General features: G+C 50.1%; 1 protein-coding gene across 2 annotated transcripts in view; it reads right to left on the reverse strand.

Moving 5' to 3' along the window:
• EML1 (EMAP like 1) overlaps positions 1–22,984 on the reverse strand; it is a 172,056-nt gene that overhangs the window by 132,382 nt on the left and 16,690 nt on the right. The window contains exon 1 of one of the 2 annotated variants that reach the window (XM_066272628.1): positions 7,322–7,368. The exons of the other annotated variant lie outside the window; for it this stretch is intronic. The gene's annotated coding sequence lies outside the window, so the exon portion shown is untranslated. Of the gene's footprint in view, positions 1–7,321; positions 7,369–22,984 lie in introns of those variants that run through there. 2 annotated transcript variants of the gene reach the window in all.

Below are 22,984 nucleotides of genomic sequence, written 5' to 3' on the forward strand. Positions count from 1 at the left end.
CCAGCCAGGGCCCAACTCCAGTTTTAAAATGATTCTTCTTATTGGAGAGAAAAAAGCTTGCAGAGTAAAGTCCTAAACATGTAGACAGAAGTTCAGAACTCTCACGGCCCCCATTTCTGAGCCCACATCAATCCACGCTACTTTTCATTCCCCAACCCCCCACCCCCACCCCACAACAGTCTGTCCCTGGGGCTGTGTCTGTGTGGTCCCCTACAGAATCACCCTCAGTCTGAGCTCAGTTCGAATGCTCCCTGCTCTCTCTCCTGCCAGTGACTCTGCCCCGTCCGGTCGCTAATGGCCACAAGCACCTTTCATCTGTGCTAACCAACCTGCCCTGGGAAGCTCTGTAGAAACTAGACTTTCAACACCATGGGGGCACGTTAGGGGCAGGGCTCCGCACTTGACTGTGTGTTCATTCATCCTCCCGCAGCCGTCCACATGGAGTCTTCGCAGGGCTCTCCCTGGCCTTGCCCCTCACTGGGAGCCTTGTCCTTAGGGGTGCGTGGGGGGTCTGCAGCCCATCACACAAAGCCTGATGCCCCCAGCTCCCTGCCTGTGTGCCACATGTCCTGGGTGGGCTGGGGTAGGTTAGAAGAAGCGTTAGACAAGAAACACTCGATGAAGGGCACAGCCTTATCGGGGTTCTCCTACTGCGTGGCCTCATTACCAAACTGTCCACACTGTAGAATCGTGAACTCCAGAGCCTTCCACAGTTAACCTGTGAATGGTCCAAACAGGTATCAAAAATCCTTATTATCTAAGAAGCCTGTGGCTCCCCCTCCCCGTAAGTTATTCACTGAAAAGTATCCTTAGTGATTTGCTTCTGTCCAAAGAACTGACGTATTTTGAAGTGTCTAAAGTGAAAAATTAAAAGCAATAATATTCAGTTGGTATTCTCTCTTTAAAATGTTGTTCCGATGTAGGAAACTCAAATTTTAACTGTCTCCAGTTCACACACTAAGGCAGGGACCCCGTTAGAACGCAAACAACATTTCCGTTCCAGACTCTTCACTGAATGATGTCGTTTTCAGAAGGTTTTGTCCATTGGCTCCACTGTGTTGCCCGTGAGGTTTTCTGGCCACTTTTGGCTTTACCACCAACTAACCACAGAGCAAACACCCTAATATTAGTTCGGCTACTCATCCCTGTGCCGAGGCGGCCCCGTGCACGCCGGCATCCTGGGCGGTCCTTAGCAACCCCCTTTGATGCTGAAGTATTCTGGTTTGAGTGACCAGTCAGCTGGTCATCCTAGCGAATATGGGAAGACCTAGAACCTCTGCACGTTTAACACTGAAAAAAGTTATCGCGATTCACAGGTATTTTGGAAACGCCGCCCTAAGCTGCCTCACAGCATCAGAGTTGTAAGACATAGAGAAGAGTTGCCAGAAATCTGAATATTGATCAGGAGAGTCACGGATAAGACCTGCCTGTGAGGTGTGCCCGTGATGGGGGTGGTGGGGAGGCACCAGACAGACCTGAACACACACTGCTTATTTGCGGTTAACAACGCTTCCGGGAACCCTTGCTCACAGGTTTGCCCGTGGAGTCCAGACTCTGGTCCTCCCACTGTGTAATGCAAAGATTTAGGGTCTTCTGATCGGAGGTCACTGGTGCGACGCGGCCCCACCCCCCAGTCAGAGCTTCTTCACTGTGTTCTGTGTCACAGACAGTGCTGGGTGCTCCAGTCATTTGTATACACTGAGTGCCCGCTTTGTGCTGGGAACAGGGGACACAGAGGGAATAAAGCCCCAGCCCGCTGCCTGAGGGTTTCATGGTCCAGGAGAGGGGCAAACACACCAGAACACACTGACATCCACAGGAGGGACCAGGCACTCAGCAACTCACAGGGGGAGTCACTGTCCAAGAATCGGCCCCAGTCCAGCCTCTCTCCCTCTCTCTGCCGCCTGAGGATGCAGCAAGTAGGTGGCCATCTGCCAGCCGGGAACAGAGCCCTCACCAGGAGTCACCATACTGCCATCCTGACCTTGGACTTCCGGCCTCCAGAACAGAGAAACAAAAAGTTCAGGTAACTCAGCCCCCAGTGTGTGGCATTCTGTTCTGGTGGCCTGAGGTCACTAATAGAGAAGCAGGTGGACCCTTTTCCAATCTCCAGGTTTAATCTCTGAAGCAGGTGGACAAAGGGGTTCTCTGCACAAATGGATACTAGAGGGAACCATCCCGCGCGAAGGACAAAGGACAGCCTAGCGCCGCATGAGGACACCTCACCCTGCCCCTTCCCACCTGCAGCCCTGGCGTCCTGGCCGCCACCATCTCTCTGCAGACAAGGCCCCTTTCTAGGGAACATGACAGACCCTTAGGGAAAGACTGGAGGTGCAGAAGATCAGGAATCCCAGGGACGTCCTTGCGCCAACGAGTCTCCTCTGTGGCCTCAGAGCTTCCGGGCGGTTGCTGAATGTGCCGCTCTAAAATCTGAATGAAGAGCCAAGTATCTCCGAACATTTGGGGAAGTACAAAATAACAGAAGGGAAGAGGAATATGAGTTAACAGAGAACAGAAAGAAATAAAACTATCATGGACACCCTCAAAGTTACTGCGGCCACGGAACAAAGACAAGAGGCTGAAATTAGATGATAAGAAGGGGTTTTTGGAAATTAAAAATATGACAGTAGAGGCCTTGGCTGGTTGGCTCAGCGGTAGAGCGTCGGCCTGGCATGCGGGAGACCCGGGTTCGATTCCCGGCCAGGGCACATAGGAGAAGCGCCCATTTGCTTCTCCACCCCACCCCCTCCTTCCTCTCTGTCTCTCTCTTCCCCTCCCGCAGCCGAGGCTCCATTGGAGCAGAGATGGCCCGGGCGCTGGGGATGGCTCCTTGGCCTCTGCCCCAGGCGCTAGAGTGGCTCTGGTCACAGCAGAGCGACGCCCCGGAGGGGCAGAGCAGCGCCCCCTGGTGGGCAGAGCGTCGCCCCTGGTGGGCGTGCTGGGTGGATCCCGATCGGGCGCATGCGGGAGTCTGTCTGTCTCTCCCAGTTTCCAGCTTCTAAAAAAGAAAAAAAATATATATGACAGTAGAAATAAAGTCTTCAAAGAAGACTCTATAAAGGAGTTAAGGAAATCCTCCAGAACAAGAGAACAGAAAGACAAACAATATAGAATATAGGAGAAAAAAAAATGTAATAATCACATTGGGAAGCTCAATGTCTGAATAATGGGAATTCCAGAAAGCCAAAGGAAGTGGATGAAGGGAGGCAAACCATCCAATAAAAAACCCAAGAAAAATTCCCAGAGCAAAGGGACATGCATTTCTAGATTGAAAGGGCCTGCTAAGAACTTAGTACAGTGCAGAAAGAGAGAGATACACAAAAATGTATGTCCCTCGGACACTTTAAAACACTGGAGAGAAGGAAAACATTTTTCAAAAAGCTTCCAAAGAGAAACAACAGCTCTGAGACAAAGGATGAGGAATTAGAATGGTGCCTGACCTGTGGTGGCACAGTGGATAAAGCATGGACCTGGAATGCTGAGCTCGTTGCCAGTTCAAATCCCTGGGCTTGCCAGGTCAAGACATATATGGAAAGCAACTATGTACTACAAGTTGATGCTTCCCACTTCCCCCACCTTTCCTCTTTCTCTCTCTCTCTCTCTCCTCTATCTAAAAAGAAATAAGTAAATAGGTAAGTAAATAAATAATAAAAAAAATAATCAGAATGGCATTAGATTTCTGGGCCGCAAAAGAGGAGCTAGATGACAATAAGAAATGCAGAAAGTAAATTTTTGAGGGAAACTTCATTTCTACCAATAATCACAGGCCAACAATTCAGGTGTGTGAGTAGACTAAAGATACTTTCAGTCATGCAGGGTCTCAGCAGCTTAGCTCCTGCTTGAACGCTTTCTCAGAAGACTACTGCAGGATGCGCTTCACCAGAACAAGGGAGTTGCAGGGAAAGAAAAAGACATGAGATCCAGCAAATGAGAAATCCAGCTCAGGAGAGAGGTGAAAGGAATCCCCAGGAAAAGGAGATGATACCCATTTTGCAATAAACAGTAACAATTGTGAAAGTCGGCAGCCAGGTTACAGGCCGAGGACAGGAACTCTGGACAAAGCCCATGTAGAAGATAAAAGTAGCAACTATTAAGAGGAGATTCACACGTTAGCCAGAGTACTTGGGGATGACTTAGTAATAGATACACAGAAAACAGAGGCCCATTACCTGCTCCAGGAAAACAACAAACTGTAGAAGAAAGAAAATTCCATCATATAGTGTGTGGCTTAACCATGAATAACACTTATAGTCATAACAATATAAACATGATGATCAAAAAAAAAAATTATGACCTAACTAGATTGGAAAGGCGGGAGGTATACATGTGTGGGTGTGTCACTAAGCCTTCATCTTCTGCGGTGGGAAGTTAACAGAAAACAAATCCCCGAACCTGGGAAACCAGGAAGTACCGGCATATCCATTCTATTTCAGGAGAGACAAAGGAGTAACAAAAGGAATGGGTAAAACCCTGGACGTGGTGGCAGCTTCCAGGAAGTGGGGGTGTGGGGCTGGCACAGGAAGTGAGGGAAGGTGACCAAGGCTTTTGGTATTAATCCTTCTAGAACTATTTTATTCTCTAAAACAATACATTTAAATCAAATTTAAAATCATATGTATTTTAAGCCAACTTTTTGAGCTTCAGTTTGTTTTCTGCTCTTTAGCTGGCTCAGTCATTCACTCCTGTGTGCGTACATTTATTCTACAGGCATTTGCTGTGAGCCTGCTTCTGAAGGTCAGGTTCTGTGTGCCAGGTGGAGGGGGGGCCTCAGTCCCTGTCGCTAAAGTGTGCTTTCCTTCCAATTAGAAAAAGAGAGAGAGAAGAGACTTCAAGGAGGTTAAAGATTTATGTGCCTTTTTACCTTGTTTTGCCTAGGAGATGGATTTCCCAAAGAACTCTAAATTCTACACCTTTAAATAAACATTAAAATTTTTTTTTTAATTTATTGATAGCGAGAGAAAAAGGGAGAAAGAGAGAGAAGGAGACACAGAAACATCGGCCTATTCCTGCATGGTGCCCTGACTGGGGATCGAACCGACAACATTTGTGTATTGGAACAACGTTCTAACTGACCAAGCTATCCGGCCAAGGCTTCTCAAATGAAGTCTTGAGATAATAATGGGTGGCTTTAGCTCATGACTCAAAGGGGTTCTTATGGTAAATCTTTCAAGAAGAAGAAAATGCCCCCATCTTATATCAATGTGTATACATCCTATATTGGCCACTCTGGTGAGAAGTAAATATGGCCGCAGGAAAAGTAGTTTGAGCCCAAATTTAGGGTGACACGCTGACATTTAAGAAGAGGGCAATTCATTCATGACCAGTATTACTAATGACAACAAATTAGAATTCATGTGTGCACCACACACGGAGATGTGGTCCTTAAGTACATTATGATGTGCCTTCTTAATAATGTCATGCAGTGATTCAAAACTCACCCTATCAAACACAGGGGGTCATACAATGTCAGCCACACACACGTCATCAGGATTCTGCGCTAACGGGTGCCAGAGGACTTGACGTTTGTGACAGAGATCATTGTCTCCTTTCAGTCTCATCGATAGGGGCGCCGAAGAGAGCTGCTTCTCTACACTTCACGTGCGGGCAGCTGTGGTACCTGCTAGGAGTTTATCTTTGCCTGCCGGCCGCTCTGCGGCAGCACAGGAGAGCAGCAGGAAAACGTCCCCGGGAGGCAGCCCTCTGGAGAAACCGCGTGCTTTCGTTGGAAGAGTACACACGTTCACTGTACCATGGAAATTTGCAGTGAAAATGCTGTCTCCCAAATGTTACCTCTCGTGCTGTCACTATTTATACCGTCCTGGGCGAAGCTACAAAATTTTATGCAGAGTCCTCGTTGCTGTCTCCATCCTGCCGTTGTGTGGGCCATGGAAGAGGCGGACAAGTTATCCCTGTGACTTAGGCATGCCTTTCAAATTGGCACAAAAATACATTAAGCAAACTACATCCCACCCACCCTGGTTCCTCTCAAACATCACCTCCTCCGAGGACTCTCTGCTCCCGCTCTGCCAGTGGCCCTCCCCTTCCTCTGCCCAGGCGAACTCCAGTCCTCCGAGACCCGGCCCTGTCCGCCCGCTGGGCTCCGCCCTCCCTGATGGCAGAGACTAGCTCTCTCTGATGCTCTGTCATGAGAAGATAGATGTGATGTGGAGACACAGACTCTGGTAGCTTTTCAAGGAAGCTGTGACACTGCCTGTGTCGTGGGCCCTGTGCCAGCGAGCTGTATTCCTGACTATGTAACAGTATTAAAATGTAAAGTGTGTGTGTCCGTGGGAAGAGAGGAACAGCCATTTTCTTTCTCTTTTTGTTTTTCTTTTCTTTTCTTATTTTTTTTTTTTTATTTTGCAACCAAAATAGCTCCTTATGATCACTGGACTAGTTTCCATTTTAAGCTAATTAGTAAAATTGCATTTTTGGCTCTTTAACTAACTGGGTTAAATTTAGCTCGTCTTTTCCCCTCAAGTCAAGCTGTCAGTGGGATTTGCAATTAAAATATTCGCTCTCAACTTTCTTTCCCATTCAGGGGATGCTGGCAATGCACCCCCTCTTCCAACCCTTCCTCCCGGCAGCTTCTCCCCAATCCGGGGTCCCCCGTGAACACAGCGAGATGACTGCTTACCCCTGGGCTGGCAGGTCACCCCCGAGCACGGCTGGCCTCCACAGGTCCCCCCACAAACACGCAGGGCACGCACGTAACCACAGCTGCAAACCAGGCTCCATGCCCGCAGCCGAACACCTATTGCACACTAGGCTCCCAAGGAGCCGTGAAAAACATGCAACAATCTAATGTCCAGGGCTGGAGCAGGGGGCCTGGAGGCCCCCTGGAGTGCACAGAAGGAAGCCCTGGGGGGGTCCCCCAAGAGGAGAAAAGGGTGCCCTCCAGATCGGATTGGGGGTGGGGCAACATTACAGACATACTAAGCACTACAAAAATATTTGAATCTTCTAACAATTGCCATGGCCAAGCCTGGGTGAGCCAGCTGACCCTAGGCCCTGCCAGGCCCCGAAGAGGCCAGAGAAGACCATGGTGAAGAGCGTGGAAGTGTGTTAGTGCATAGGTTACCAGGCCACCCCTGAACGGCTGTCTCTGGTGAGCAGAGTCACTCTGAGAGCCAGGGGACATCCTAGAAGCCCACCCTCTCTCCTCCAAGCCTCCTGTTCTTTGCTTGGGACCCGGCTTCACCCCTCCCGCCGACCTCCCCCTTAGCCCTACAAAGGGCTAACCCCCCAGTGCGGGTCAGAGGCCCCCCCCATGACCCAGTACCCCAGCCCCGCCGCAGGACGGCCTTGGGGGGATGCTCACCCAGGGTCCATTGGGCAGAAGAAAGACACCAGGCTGGGTCCTCCCTGAGCCCGCAGCCAGCCGCCCCTCCTCCGAGGAGAGATGAGGAGACTGAGACCAGCCTTATGAGCAGGGTGCCTGCGTCTGACTTCTCTTGTGGTCATTTAGCAAGACGGGCCAGTGATTGCCAAGAGAGAAGGAAGCCTCCATTACGCCAGTGCTAATGGGCCTCCGGCTCCAGCGCTCCTGCGAGGCGGGGAGCAGCGCCCACTCGGCTGGCTGGATCCCTGCCCATCCACGCTACTCTCTGCCGCAAGACCGCAGCTGGGTGGTGGCAAGTAGGGCAGCGAGCGAAATGAGCTCAGAGGCCAGGGGAGGCTGCGGAGCGGAGCCTGGATCTGGGGACAGGCGTCCCTGTCTTTGTAGTCCAGGTGACTTGGAATCTCAGTGGAGAATGACCTGTGGGAAACTGGAAGACATGTTTTCTCTCCCAGATGTGTGACCCTGGACAAACGTCCAACCCTAGTCTCTGGGCCTGACCCCAGAGGGAGGTGGATTCTGGGACCTCCCCATGTCCTCCAAGCCCTGGCCTCCCGGTGGGCATGATTGGAGGCTCCCCACACCTGTCCAAGGATGGCGAGAGAACTGTGGACTGCGTTTGTGATGGCACAAACTGAATGTACTTTTAGGATCCTGCCGGACTCTGAGATTGTCCATCTGACATTTTTAATAGCCTTTCTTTGATGAAACAGTGGCCAGAGTCAATGATCATTATTTTTAAATGTCTTTATTCAGCAAAATAAAAATTTGGCCTGACCTGTGGTGGCGCAGTGGATAAAGCGTCGACCTGGAAATGCTGAGTTCGCCGGTTCGAAACCCTGGGCTTGCCTGGTCAAGGCACATATGGGAGTTGATGCTTCCAGCTCCTCCTCCCTTCTCTCTCTCTGTCTCTCCTCTCTCTCTCTCTCTCTCTCTGTCTCTCCCTCTCCTCTCTAAAATGAATTAAAAAAAAAAAACACCTCTTACCTAAAAGTGTGCCTTAAAGAAAAATAAATAAATAAAATAAAAATAAAAATCTGGCAGCCTTATGTAGCAACCCTGGGGGCTCAGGGGCATGTATGTAACCATGTGAAACACTTTCTGCAGCGAGGTCTGCACTCTGGAGGACTCTCACTTGGGCTCTGTTCACTATAGGCCCCAGGGGGATGGTGTGGGGGAGGGGACACAGATGTGCACCCCATCTGTGGGGTCAGCACTGTGACCACCCTGCTTCCGGTTAGTTCAAGGCCCAAAGCCTTCTCAACCTCGGGCGGTGGGGGCGGGGGGGGGAGTTCCTGCCTTGATTGTCTCCACACGCTCGCAAACGGAGCACCTGCTCCTTGTCCACCAGCTGTTAGGGCACCATGGGTCAAACTGTGGGCTGTGACCTACTAATGGGTCATGGAGTCAATTGAGCAGGAGACTGAGACCAGCATCTTAAAGAGGAAACATGAGGGCCCCGGCTAATTAGCTCAGATGGTTAGAGCATCGTCCCCATACGCCAAGGTTGCCAGTTCGATCCCTGGTCAAGGCCCATACGAGAATCAACCAGTGAATGCATAGATGAGTGAAACAACAAACCAGTGTTTTTCTTTCTTTCTCTGAAATCAATAAGAATAGAAATAAATGAAATATTGTGGAGCAGAGCCCAAAACATCAGGCTACATATGTCGAGATGTGGTATATACTGTATTCATTCATAAATACATTTGTTTCAAGTATACATATTTTGTTTTTGTTTCAAATATATATATATTCAAATATGTTTATTATATATATTCCTTTTCTGTATGGAGGAGCAAATTCTTAGCAAATCAAGCCTCCAGCAAGCAACAGCAACAAACTGCAGACAAAATAACAAAAACAACCTGCTGAGGGCTTTAGGAAATGAGCGGAAGCAGGTGGGTTTGGGAGCAACATCAAAACCTAGAAGAATCAGCTCTCTCTCTCTCTCTCTCTCTCCTCTAAAATGAATAAATAAAAAAGAGACTGTCAAAATAAAAAAAAAACCTAGAAGAATCAAACCACAAAGGGCAAATTTCCTGTTTTGATAGCTGGGCCCTAAGGGCAGCCACATTTGTGGTCGGGGCACAAGGTGGCTCAATTGCAGTAAGAGATCTCCTGTCCCTCGTGATGAGGAGCCAGGGGAAGGAGCCTTGGTCAAGCAGGATAGCTGCAGAGTGGGAGAAGCCTCACAGAGAGAGAGCCAAGGAGGGAGGACCCTGACGTTTTGTACACAAGTGTCAAATACTGACGTTTCAGTCTAATCGAGAGAATTGCCTACTGAAATCAAAACATCCACACTCTTTAAAATAATATTGAAGCATTGGCAGTTTTGCTCAGTGGATAGGGCATCGGTCTGGCATATGGACATCCTGGGTTCGATTTCCCGTCAGGGCATGTAGGAGAAGCAACCATCTGTTTCTCCTCCCATCCCTCTCCCCCTTCTCTCCTTCCTCTCCCACAGCCTGTGGCTTGATTGGTTTGAGTGTCAGGCCCTGAGCTGAGGATAGCTGGTTGGTCTGAGCCGGTCAGCCTCAGGTGCTAAAAATAGCTCGGTTGGTTTGAGCATTGGCCTCAGACAGGGGTTGCCAGGTGGATCTGGTTGGGGTGCCTGCAAGAGTCTATCTCACTATCTCCTCTCCTCTCACTTAAAAAAATATATATATTGCAGAATCCAATTTCCACAGCAGTAAATTCACAATGTTCAAGATAAAATCCAAAAGTACTTCACATGTGAAGAGTGAAGAAAATGCAACCGGTTCTCAAGACAAAAGTCGATCAGCAGATTCTGACCCTAAGATGACCCAGAATTATTCGGTAAGAACTTTAAAGTAGCTATTATAACAGTAGTACTCAGTGAGATAAAGAAAGAGATGTCCAAATAAAGGATAGGACATCTCTCTCAGTTGAGAAACATGAAATATAAAAATGAATCAAACAGCAGCATTATTCATAATAACCCCAAAGTAGAAACAATCCAAATGTCCATCAACTGTTGAATGAGTAAACAAAATATAATGTATTCATACGATGGAATATTATTCAGTCGTAAAAAAGAATGAAGCGCTGCCACATGCATGGACCTTTAAAACATTATGCTAAGTGAAAAAAGTCAGTCACAGAACACCACATATTGTATGATTCCATTAATAGAAAATTTCCAGAGTAGGAAACTATCTATAAAGACAAAAAAGTAGATCAGTAGTGGCCAGGGGCTGGGAAGAAAGGGAAATGGAGAACCATTACTAATGGGTATTGGATTTCTTCTGGGAGTAATGACATGTTTTAAACTTATATAGTGGTGATTATTGCACAACTTTGTGAACATACTACAAACCACTGAGTTTTATGCACTTAAAAATGACAAATGAAAAATACAGAGCTGAAAACCACATTATCTAAAACAAAAAAAAATCCACTAGATGAACTCGGAATGAGAATGGAAACGACAGGGGGAAAAATCAGTAAACTTGAAGAGAGATGAATAAAAATCTTCGGAGTTGAAAAAGAGAGAGAGAGAGAAGATGGAATAGAATTAACAGAGCCTTGGGGACATGTAGAGCAACATCAGAAGCCCAAAAGTGCCAGAAAAGAGAAAATGGGGCAGGCAGGAAAAGCATTTAAAGAAACTCGAGCTGAAAACTTTCCGCATTTAGAGAAAAAACATAAATTATAGTTCCAAGAAGCTCAGCAAAATCTGAATAAGATAAATGGAGAAAACTATGCTGTAAGCACATCATAGTCGAGCTGCTGAAAACCAAAGATAAAGACGAAAAAATACATCTTAAAAACAGAGAAAAGTCATACATTATTACATACAGGCGGTCAGTGGTTTGAATGACTGGACATCTCATCAGAAGCCAGGGAGGTCAGAATATAGTGTAACAACATCTTTAAAATATTCAAATAAAAAATATTGTAAACTCAGACGTCTATATCTCTCAAGATATAGACGTTATCTCTCAAGAATGGAGATGAAATAAAGACATTTCTAAAATAAAAGAAACATTGGGAACTCATCACCAGCAAACCTGCACTATAAGAAATGCTAGGCCCTGGTCTGTTGGCTCAGCGGTAGAGCGTCAGCCTGGCATGCAGGAGTCCCGGGTTCGATTCCCGGCCAGGGCACACAGGAGAGGCGCCCATTTGCTTCTCCACCCCTCCCCCTCTCCTTCCTCTCTGTCTCTTTCTTCCTTTCCTGCAGCCAAGGCTCCATTGGAGCAAAGATGGCCTGGGCGCTGGGGATGGCTCCATGGCCTCTGCCTCAGGTGCTAGAATGGCTCTGGTTGCAACAGAGCGACGTCCCAGATGGGCAGAGCATCGCCCCCTGGTGGGCATGCCGGGTGGATCCCGGTCGGGTGTATGCGGGAGTCTGTCTGACTGCCTCCCCGTTTCCAGCTTCGGAAAAATGAAAAAAAAAAAAAAGAAATGTTAAAGGAGCCTGCCTGGGTGGTGGCGCAGGGGATGGAGCATTGGACTGGGATGCGGAGGACCCAGGTTCGAGACCCCGAGGTCGCCAGCTTGAACATGGGCTCATCTGGCTTGAGCAAAAAAACTCACCAGCTTGGACCCAAGGTTGCTGGCTCGAGCAAGGGGTTACTCAGTCTGCTGAAGGCCTGCAGTCAAGGCACATATAAGAAAGCAATCAATGAACAACTAAGGTGTCACAACGAAAAACTGATGATTGATGCTTCTCATCTCTCTCTGTTCCTGTCTGTCTGTCCCTATCTATCCCTCTCTCTGACTCTCTCTCTGTCCCTGAAAAAAAAAGAAAGAACAAAAGAAAAAAAGAAGGAAATGCTAAAGGAAGTTCTTCAGTCTCAAGGGAAATGATGCTGGAGAGAAACTCAGGTCCTTCATGAATGAACGAAGGGCATCAGAAATAGCAAATGTTTTTAGAAATACAAAGGACCATTTTTCTCCTCTTACTTAAAAAATTACCTGTGACTGTTTAAAGCAAGAATTGTAACACTGTCTTGTCGGTTGAGGATGTTGAGAATGAGGATAAATGGGCCTACGTGGTTGCAAAGTTCCTACATTTTATGTAAAGTAGTGTAACATTAACTTTGAGAAAAGTAAAAATGACAATGAAGATTATAATTCCTAGAGCAGCTCTTAAAGGGGCAATGCAAAGAGGTATAGCTGAAAAGTCAACTGGTAAAATAAATCAGAACCCTCCCCCAGAAAAGGGGCAGGAAAGGTGAAGAGAGAAACTAAAAACAAGGCCACAGCAGAAAATAAATACTAAATGATAGACCCATATTCAGTGAAGTTATATTTACATTAAATGTTAATAGGCTAAAGAAATACTCTAGTTAGAAGGCAGAACTTACTAAAAAATAAAATAAAAAAAGTAAGATACAACTGTATGTTGTTCACAAATCCCCACTTTAAATATAAAGACATGTATGGATTGAAAATAAGGCAAAAAAGGATGTAAACATGGACACAGTGGGTATGACAGAGTTTGAGTGAATATATTAAAATATCAGATAAAATGGACTTCAGAACAAAGACTATCTACTAGAGCTAAAGATAGGTACTTCATAATGATTACAGGGTCATTTCATCAGGGGAGAGACAGACAATCCCACAACCATACTCTTCTCTCAGCAATTTATATATTAAACCACAACAACAAGTCAGTAATGACAGAGAGAATCCCAACACATTTTGACCTACTCGTATTCATATGGGTTATAATGTAAAATGTATTTTTTATTGTGACACATTTCCAAAAACGGTTTGAAAACTACTCTTCTAGAGCAAACGCAGAGGACTGAATTATAGGCCCTACAAAATTCACCATCAAGTGGGCAAGGCAGGTCATTATAACACCAATGGAAATTGCCAAAAGGAAGAGAAGGGATTCATGTTTATTCACTAGCCATTATGTGCCAGTCCTTGTGCTCAACCCGTGACGCAGCTATATAATTCTTGGTACTTAGCCAGGTGGTACTAACATCCCTGTTTTTCAGATGGGGAAACTGAGGTCCATGGAGGGAAACTAACCAGGCTGGTGTCAACTGGAGTCGGAACGAGCTCTGACGCCTACGAGGTGACTAAGGGAGGACAGAGAGGGTGATGCCTTTCTTTTGGAGGAAAACGAGGAAGAATGGCACAACGACATTTAGGTGTTGCTGGAACTGGGTGGATGAGGAGAGAGGAGAAATGATGTGAGCAAGTGTGAAGAGGAGGGAAGGTTTGTGTGTAGCATTTATGGCTGTCAGGTGGAAGGAACCTGGAGGACACAGAAGGGACGGGGGGAAATGTGGCTGGAAGGGTGGACAGGGGCTAGATCAAGTCCAGCTGAGCCTCCTGTTTTCATTCCCAGGCCAAGGGAGAGAGGGAGGCAGTAACGGAAGAGAGCGGACTTGGGCTCTTGCTCATCTCTTCCTTCTCGGCTGGCTGGTCTGAGAGATGTGACCTTAGACCAGCTGTTTAAGTTGAGTGTCCCCAATGTAATGTGCTGAGAAGGCCTGATCCTGAAAGGCAGGTGGTGCCCGGAGGACATCACGACACTTGTCAAAATGCTGAAACACGCATGCCTCACCCTTGGTCCAGACTGACGTATTCAAGGATGAGGATGGGTAGTGCGGAGACATGCAGAGAATGAGCATCCTCGTTCACTAGATGTGAGCCCCCAGAAAGGGTGACATCACACTGACACAACCACCACGGAAGCGTGGACTGTCTGTGCTAACTGCATGGCCAGGGGCAGGAAGGGACACCCCAGAAAAGAGAGAGACACTTGTCTCTCTGCCCACCGCGGGGAGGCCAAGGTTACTGAGGTCTGGGGCCACGGATGAGCTCGGTGGAACTTGAGAGCTCTGCCTTTCAAAGGGGCCACCTGCTGCACGTGCTCCCCACGCCTTCGCCTGCTGGGGCCACTGAGGGGCCCTGGGGCTAGAGCCATGCCCTTTAGGATGGTGCTTTTCTTGGCATCTCAGAATAAACTTTCCAGGGGAAGACCTGCACCTGGGTCAGGCGTCCCCACAGGAGCCGAGGGTGCCGTCTGCAGAGCAGGCCGTGCAGGCTGCGTGCTGACCTGCTCCAGCTCCCAGGTGCCCGGCACCGCTGCGAAGCCCTGCCTGGCTGGCCTGCCTCTTCCTGCTCGTGCCTCTCCCTCCCCGCTTCCCGGGCAGGTCGCAGACAGAGGCAAGGCTCCGGGGCCCGCCTGAGAAAAGAGGACCAGAAAGGCTTCCCCTCCACAGAGGATGGGGCCACAGGACTTGGCTATCTTGACTCCATGTCCAAACCACCAAACCGTGCCACCTGGGGTCACCCAGGAGTCCCAAACTGCTGACAAAAAGATACAAGCAACATTGGGGGGGGGGGAATCTTTCAAAGGCCTTCCTAAGTTTCCCCTTGGACTGCTGTCCTGAGCTGGGTTCTCTGCCCACGAGTTGAGCACTCTGGTGTATGTGGTCATTCCTGGCTCAGGGCCGGCCCGCCTTCTCCCCACCTCCTCCCCGTCTCTGCTCCACTCTCTGCTCCAGTCTCTGCTCCAGCCGCATGGGATTACCGAGTTCCAGGAACCGCGCTGAGCTGTTCTGGGCCTCCGAGCCTTTGCTCACAATCCTTCCAGCCACTCGGAAGTCCCTTCCTCTGCGGCAGCTCTGCCACCGCCGGGGTCCTTCACCCTCCAGCTCAGACGTCATCCTTCGGGCTCGGATGGCGGCTCCCTGAGACTCCCCTTTCCTTCTCCATGTCACCTCTGCAAGCAGTACATCCTCCAGAGAATTCCACCCGAAGTGTGGCATTGGAATGACCACATCGCTTCAACTCTGAGACACGCTCCTCTGCTGTTGAAGGTTTCTGAGATGGGGGCGACTCTTCCATTCAATGTCCACCTTGAACAGAAGGGTGCTTCCCCGCCCTGTCATCCTGCCCCCGGGAAAAGCTGCCTATGAAAGCAAAGGCAGGTCTTAGGATCAGGTGACAGAGGCCCCTCCTGTGGGTTATCAGTGTGACCCCACGGCCTGGCCTGGCACAGATTGGACGTGGCAAGCATCTGCTGGATTCAAATTTGAATTCAGGTCATGCATTTCTTGAGGCCCGTTCTGAGTGAAATCGTGTGCTCAGCTAAGGGGAGGGCTCGGGATAAATACAAAGTCAAGTTCTTGTCCTCTAGGACAATGGTCCCCAACCCCCGGGCCGTGGGCCGGTACCGGCCCATGGGCCATTTGGCACTGGTCCGCAGAGAAAGAATAAATAACTTACACTATTTCCATTTTATTTATATTTAAGTCTGAACGATGTTTTATTTTTTAAAAATGACCAGATTCCCTCTGTTACATCCGTCTAAGACTCACTCTTGACGCTTGTCTCAGTCACGTGATACATTTATCCGTCCCACCCTAAAGGCCGGTTCATGAAAATATTTTCTGACATTAAACCGGTCCATAGCCCAAAAAAGGTTGGTGACTACTGCTCTAGGAGTTACAGATGTGTGTGTGGACGAAGGGGCTGAGGAAGGCCACGAGGAAAGCAGTCAACGAATTGCAAGACAAAGCCACCTGCAGCAGCCCCTAGCCCCGGACTAAGGGGATTTATTATTGTTTTCTGTTTGCGATTCTATTTTTCTTTTTGAGGGGTGAGGGATAAGGTTTTACAGTTTGTAAATGTCGTGCATTTTCTTCACCAGTTCTACAGAGAACCGCAGTCTCCGTCCACCTCGTTTTACAGAGAAAGGAACTGAGGCGAGGGGAAGCGAGGGGCCTTGCCCGTGGTCATCAGGCAGGAAGTGCTAGAACCAGCTAGAAAGTCCCGGAACCAGCTAGAAAGTGCACAGCTGCCTCATTCCCTGATACCTGCTCTCTCCCAGCTAGCATCCATTCTGCTTCAGGGAGCCCAACTCTTCTCTTTAAAATATGAACCCCTACCCCACTCTTCAGCAGAAGTCTCATCTCTGTTCTGTGAAATAAGAACAAACCCTGAAGTTTCTCACTACGCCTTCTTCTCACACCATCACCATGGCGATGGGAAAATATTGTGCAGGGAAGGAATTATGGGAATATGAATCAGCAGAACCAGCGAAAGAACCTTTGGAAAACTGTGACTCCCAGGGGACATGCCACATTTTCGAAGTATACACTCCAGCATGATGGATTGCACTTTGCTTCCTATAGAAGCTCAGCGGCCAGCCTGGTTCCATTAGCGACAGACCCGCCTGTCTCCCGGCCAACACGGAGCTCTCCTTTTCTTGAGAAAAAGCACTGGCCATTTATGAGCATGATTGCTGCTTGGCAACCCGGGATTGTGGATATCTGCTGGCTTCACTCGGTTTTAAACATTTTTTTTTCCCCTTGCCAAGTGGAACAAATTACTGGTGTTGATTCTGGTGGATATTTAACATCGTCCAACAGAGTTTCAATGGTGAAGAGTTCAAACCGAGTTTTTAAGTCTGTAGAGTGATCATGCTATTCATCAAACACAAGGTCATGTTAGAATGTACTGACTGGCATATCCTATTATTGGTGAGCATCCCTAAAATTGTTAGCCAATCTGTGTGTGATTAAAAAAAAACCAAAACAATTGAGTTCTTCAGAGAAACACACACACACACACACACACACACACACACACACACCAAAACATAGAACTGCCATTAGATCCAGCAATTCCACTGCTGGCTAACTCTCCAAACAAGCAAAAGCAGGGGCCCAGACAGATATTTGTACGCCTGTGCTCATAGCAACATTATTTACCATCACCAAGAGGTAAAAACAGACCAAGTGTCCATGGATAGATGGAGAGATAAACAAAACGTGGTCCATCCACACAATAGAATGTTATTCAGAGTTCAAAAGGAAGGAAATTCTGACACAAGCTACGCCGTGAATAAATCTTGAAGACATTATGCTAACTAAGATAAGCTGGTCACAAAAAGAGAAGCGCTGAATGATTCCACTTCAGTGCGGTCCCCAGAGGAGTCAGACTCGTAGAGACAGAAGGTAGGACGGCGTGGGTGCCGGGGGCTGGGGCGAGGGGGATAGGGCATCAGTATTTAATAGGGACAGAGTTTCTGGGTGACAAGATAGAAAGAGTTTTGGAGATGGATGGTGGTGACAGCACTGAAGTACACACTTAAAGGTGGTGATAAGGTATATTTTCCATTATGGGTATTTTAGCACAGTAAAAAAGAAACTTGAGGACGGGGCAAGGCAATGGTTTAGGGATCTCTGAACACAGACATGGAACTACCGCTGGCCAATCCAAGGTCTACCAAGAAAGTTCAGTACGAGCCCTGGCTGGGTAGCTCAGCTGGTTAGAGAGTCACCCCGCTACACCAAGGCTGGGGGTTCGATTCCCAGTCAGCGCACATATAAGAATCAACCAATGAATACATAGATAAGTGAAACAACAAATCAATCTCTCCCTCTCCCTCTCTCTCTACCTTCCACTCTCTCTCTAAAGTCATTAAATAGAAACATTGTTAAAAGTCTCATACATGGTTCACCAAGCCACGTACAGCCCTGTTTCTTCCACTCTGCGCCTGGACCGCAGGGCGGGTGTTGGTCTCTCCTCCCTCTTCGCTCAGTGTCCTCCCTCTGTCCTCCTGCAGCCCCCCTGCTGGACACCCTCCAGGGAGCCTGCTTGACCCCTCAACACCCTCCGTCTGTCTACAAGTCCACTGGGTGGGAGCCCTTGGAAACAGGACGCAGTGGCTTGGGACCCACGTCCATCCGTGACGAGGCTGGTCTGTTTGACAGCCCCCACCCCGCCGCGATGGCTCTCCCCGCCGGCCTCCTTTGGTGGTATCCACACGCACAATATCGGGCCAACAGTCCTCCACTCAGCAGATACTGATTGAGCTCCTCCTGGGGAAGGCCCTGTGCCAGCAACAGGAAGTGGAGGGAGCCGGTTTCAAGTGAGCTCCCACAGAGCTGGCAGGAGCAAGGTGGTGTGAGTTATGGACTCTGGAGCCAGACGGCCTGAGTTCAGATCCTGACTCTGCCGTGAAAGCTGTGTGACTCTGCCCAAGTTACTCAGCCTCTCTGAGCTTCAGTCTCTTTATCTGGAAGGAGGCGTGCCCCTCAGAATGTGGTGGGGATTCAGTGAGTTAACGTTTATAAAGCCCGTCAAACATAAGCCTTGGCTGGTATTGGGGTCTACTAGGGCTTCTGGCTTCCACCTGGGAGTCCTTGCTTCTCCTCCTCCCTGCCTGGCTGGGGTTTCTCTAGGGTCAGGCCTTGGTCATTCCTGTGGCCCTCGGGTAACAGAGAGTGGTATGCACACAGGAGGCCCTTGCATGAGATGGACGTGCACCGGAATCCCAGCTGTGCACTGGCCGAGGGAGAACGGCCGGCAAGGGACTGTTTGCTCAGCCTACAGTGGGGCCAGTGATGTCAGACGTGGGGACAGTCCAGCCCAGGGTAGGAGCTCATTTGATGAGACCAAGATTAATATTGGCAGCCTGGTCTGTGGTGACGCAGTTGATAAAGCACTGACCTGGGATGCTAAGGTCACTGGTTTGAACCCTGGGCTTGCCCGGTCAAGGCACATTTGAGAAGCAACTAGTTGATGTATTCTGCTTCTCAGCACCCCCACCACCACCTCCCACCGTTCTCTCTCTTTCTTTCTCTCTCTCTCTCTCTCTCAGCATGTGTTTGGGGGCTGAGCCCTCCAAGTGAGGTTGGGTAGAAAAGTGCGTCGTGCTCCATCAGAGGCTGGCTGTGCAGAGGAGGGACAGGCCAGTGGAAGCTCTCCATTAGTAACGTGACAGAAGAATTAAGCTAATGGATGGCTGAAAGTCCCTCCCCCAGAACAGTGACGTAAAAGTCCCGCACAACAAAGCCCAAGGTAAGGAACGGGTCGTGCACCATGGTCGGCAGTTGGCAGTCGTTAAAAGCCGTAACTATGGAGACAACGCAGCACTGTGGGGACCGCCTGTGACAACGCAGCACTGTGGGGACCGCCTGTGACATGGTCAGGGCAGAAACAGGGGATGCCCTTTGTGGGCGGCTGGACAGGGCCCCTTCGCTCAGAAACAGGCGCAGAGAGGAAGGAGCCCACGTGGCCAGCGGCGCGGGGCCGGTTTCATTGTCCTCCTCTCCGCTCGGTGAATTCTCTGCGGAGCTTTTGTTTCTTATACACATTTGGAAGTTTGCTTTTCAAAGGAAATGGTCTAAGTCCAGCCCCATGGTTGGTGGCCCGTGGAGATTCACGGTGTGTTTGAGGGGGCTTTGTAGGCCCTGCTGCAGGTAAGGACAGTGAAGGCTTCGCTGGGGCTTGACCCAGAGCCACCGGGTTTGGGGACAGTGACCGAGTTTAGGCGACACACTCCAGACCTACAGTGCCGCCTCTCTGCTGCTGACGAGGACACGGTCATCCCTTCCTGGCTAAGGCCCGGACGGTAAGGTGTGCACCGGCTTCCCGCCCAGGCTGCTGGGAGGACGGACGAAGGAAGGTGGACGTGCCCATGTGTGGCGGCTGTTGATGGCAGGACAGGTGCTGACAGTCCCAGGACATACACGGAGAGGTGGGACTGTCCTCAAGCCTGGCTGGGGGGTGGCTGCAGGGAGAGGCTGAGCCACCAGAGAGGCGTAGGGTCAGGGAGATCAGGAAGGTAGGCAGGCAAGGTCGCAGCTGGGCAGGAGGAGGGAGGACCCCCCCCCCGCCTGGGAGGGGGAACCTCCAGACAAGCAGGCCCTGCAGGGACACCCGACCCTGACTCCAGGCGGGCGTGCCCACTGTGTGCCCTGCAGCGCCCGCAGGAGGCCAGGGCTGGCTTGGGGGAGGGATGGACGCTCTGTGCCAGGCTCCGGACACCTGCGGGGCCTCCTTTTAAAGCCCCAGCCCCACCCTGACTCCCCACCCAGTGCGTGCTGGGTGACGCTAGGGCCACCTGGACTTGAGCAGGCCCCAGTCAGGAGGAACATGAGCTCTTTCCATCTAAACAGCATGTAAATCACACGTCTGGGCATCAGCTTTTAGCTACAGGGTCCTCAGAAGGTCAGGCTGCTTTCAGGATCTGTGGGCCCGGAGCGAGCCGCCCAGTGAGTGCAGGCCTGACCCCCGACCGCCCCTCCAGATCCACCGGCATTGCCGCCACAGAAGTGACAGCCAAGCAAACCCCGGATTCTTTGAACACCAGAGTCCCACGTTTCAGCAGAGCTGGAGTGGCACTCTGCGTTCATTGTGGTGGAAGGGAGGGCGGGCAGGGATATGTGCTTTACAAGAAGCCCTTGTGAGCCAGCCTTCTGCTGCACCGAGCCATTCCAGCCCTCCTGGCCTCCCCAGGAAGCCCCAGTAGCAAATGCATAATTTATGAGGATGAGCCTATGCATATTCATGAGCTCATTGCCTTCCAAGGGCAGTTGCTGTCTACGAAAAATCCTCGCATAATGAATTATCGCCTGAGGGTAGGGCCTAGGTTCAGGGCAGGCCTCCAGTCCTCAAAATTACTACAATCTCTAAAACTTGCTTTGAAAAAAATGCTTCCAACTGTACCTGCCTTTGGTCAGACGTGGGGAGATGCGGAGAATGAACCCTCTACCCTGGGGAATCCCTTAGCTCCCCGGCTGCACAGGGTGGGGCTCCCCAGCAGCATTCCGGGGCAGCCAAGACAGGTGTCCTTCCCCCAAAGCGACCCTGCATCCATGGTGGGTGGAACTCAGTAATAAGCTCTCTATGCCTCCGATCACATAGCAGCAAGAGCCAAAATGCCACTCTGGCCGGTTTTATTCTTTCTGGGCCTCAGTCTTTCCATCTGTTGACTGGGGAAGCTGATGTCGCCTTCCATCGACTCTAAGACATACTTTCCCCGTTGAGGCACCTCTGAGGCTGGAGTGTGACCTGTCCTCGGTGTCCTGGCTGGTGTCAGGGTTTGAACGGCAGTGTTTTCTCTTTGTTCGTGGCCCCAGAAGATAATGTGCATCTCACAATCAGCGGGATCCCTGGCTCTGATGGACTACAGCAATGAGCTACCACTCCAGGTGAAGCAGCTACTGTGCGCCAGGCACTGTGCCTGACACGTACAAATAGTGGTGCATGGACAACATGGACACATCGCATGTTGCTCAGTACAGGGGCCAGCACACAATAGGTGCTCAATGCATGTGAGAATCCCTCTTCCCGTTCCTGGGAAGAAAGGGTGCCCCACTAATAGGAATTTGACCAGTACAGAAGTCTGCCCACAAAATCCTTACCGTGAGCCGCTGCGTGGCATTTGAAGCATTAAATCAGAGCTGGTGTAGTGTGGATTTGGGTGGGGGTGGCGAAGCCGAAAAGTTTTCCCAAACTAGTCAGAACCCAATTAAAATGTTACTCATGAAACCCAAGACGGTGATTCATTTAATACCCCATCTGGTATTTCTTGCTTACCAGAAATAATGACTCAACTTATGATTGTGCTTATTAAACATTGACCAGCACACTTCTTCGTCCCAATAAAAAGTCATTCTTAAAGACGCGCCACGCAGGAGAGTGTGTGCCCGTGTATGTGTGTGTGTGCGCGCGCGCGCACGCATGCACATGCTATGGGCAAGTTCATCCACCAGGGTCCCAGGATGTGTGACCCGAGTGTCCGCATGGCTGGCTTTGTTGACAGGTGGCCCATGCTGTCACATGGGGCCCCAGCTTGGTTTAATGCTCTGCTGCCACCATCTCAAAATTTTTAATCACTCTTGAATGTTATGCACAGGGCCCGCTAATTGTGAGACCGGTCTGTGTGTACGTGTCTATGTGTGTCTGTCTGTCTGTGTGGGTGCCAGAGGCCGTCTGCACCTGGGGGCATGCGTGTGAATCCATACAGATGGGGCGAGTGTGCCCTTGCAGGGTGCAGGCCCGTGGGAGGACTGGGTGGGTGGGTGGGAACTTGAGAGTGGGCGTGACTGGGGCGTTGAGGGTCTGCTGTATGTACCAGAGGGTGCCTGGGACATGGGCACAGGAGCCACGTGGGAAGCCCCAAGATGCAGATTCCACCAGCCTGCGTGGCGCTCAGGAAGGTCTAATTTCAGGGAGCCCCTCCCCCAGTAATGCCCATCACGGTCTGAGAACTACTGGCCTTGGGTTTTGGGCGCTAAAAACTGAAGCCAACGATGCCAGGGGCACTCCACAGGACAGGTTTGGAACTTCATGCAGCTCCAAACTACCCACCCTGTGATCCGAAGTTCAAGTTCTCCCAGGAGCAGAAACCACCAGGAACCCTGAGGAGCTGATGAGCTCCAAGGCTGCTAACCATGGGACGTCCAGCCAGAGGCCTCTCTTGGTCGCCTGGGCCCAGGCCAGGCAGTGACTCATGGCCGAGCAGGACAGAGTGGCCTTGACCACTAGCCCCCCCCCCCACCTCCCAGCATCCTCAGGGCAGGGCAGGGCGGCTAGCCTGTCACTTTTCTGATTTATCACTAAGGGTCTCTCTGCGGGCCTTGCTCCCTGGTGCCCCAACCCTGCCCATATTCTTGGCGTGAGCCCCTCCACACAGAGACCCACCCTAAATCCAAGCTGACTGGCATTGGTCAGCACTCCCCACCCCCAATGCCATCAGGCGGTGCCAGCTCTGGAAGCACAGGGGACTGTCCTCACTGCATCCTCCTGGGTGCCAGCAGGTGCTGACCCTCAAATTACTGGCACCTGGTGACCTCACCCAGGATAACTCCGCTCCTAGACTCCTTGTCACTAAGTCATCCGGGGTCTCCT

The sequence above is a fragment of the Saccopteryx bilineata genome, chromosome 4, assembly GCF_036850765.1.
Source record: "Saccopteryx bilineata isolate mSacBil1 chromosome 4, mSacBil1_pri_phased_curated, whole genome shotgun sequence".
NCBI lineage: Eukaryota > Metazoa > Chordata > Mammalia > Chiroptera > Emballonuridae > Saccopteryx > Saccopteryx bilineata.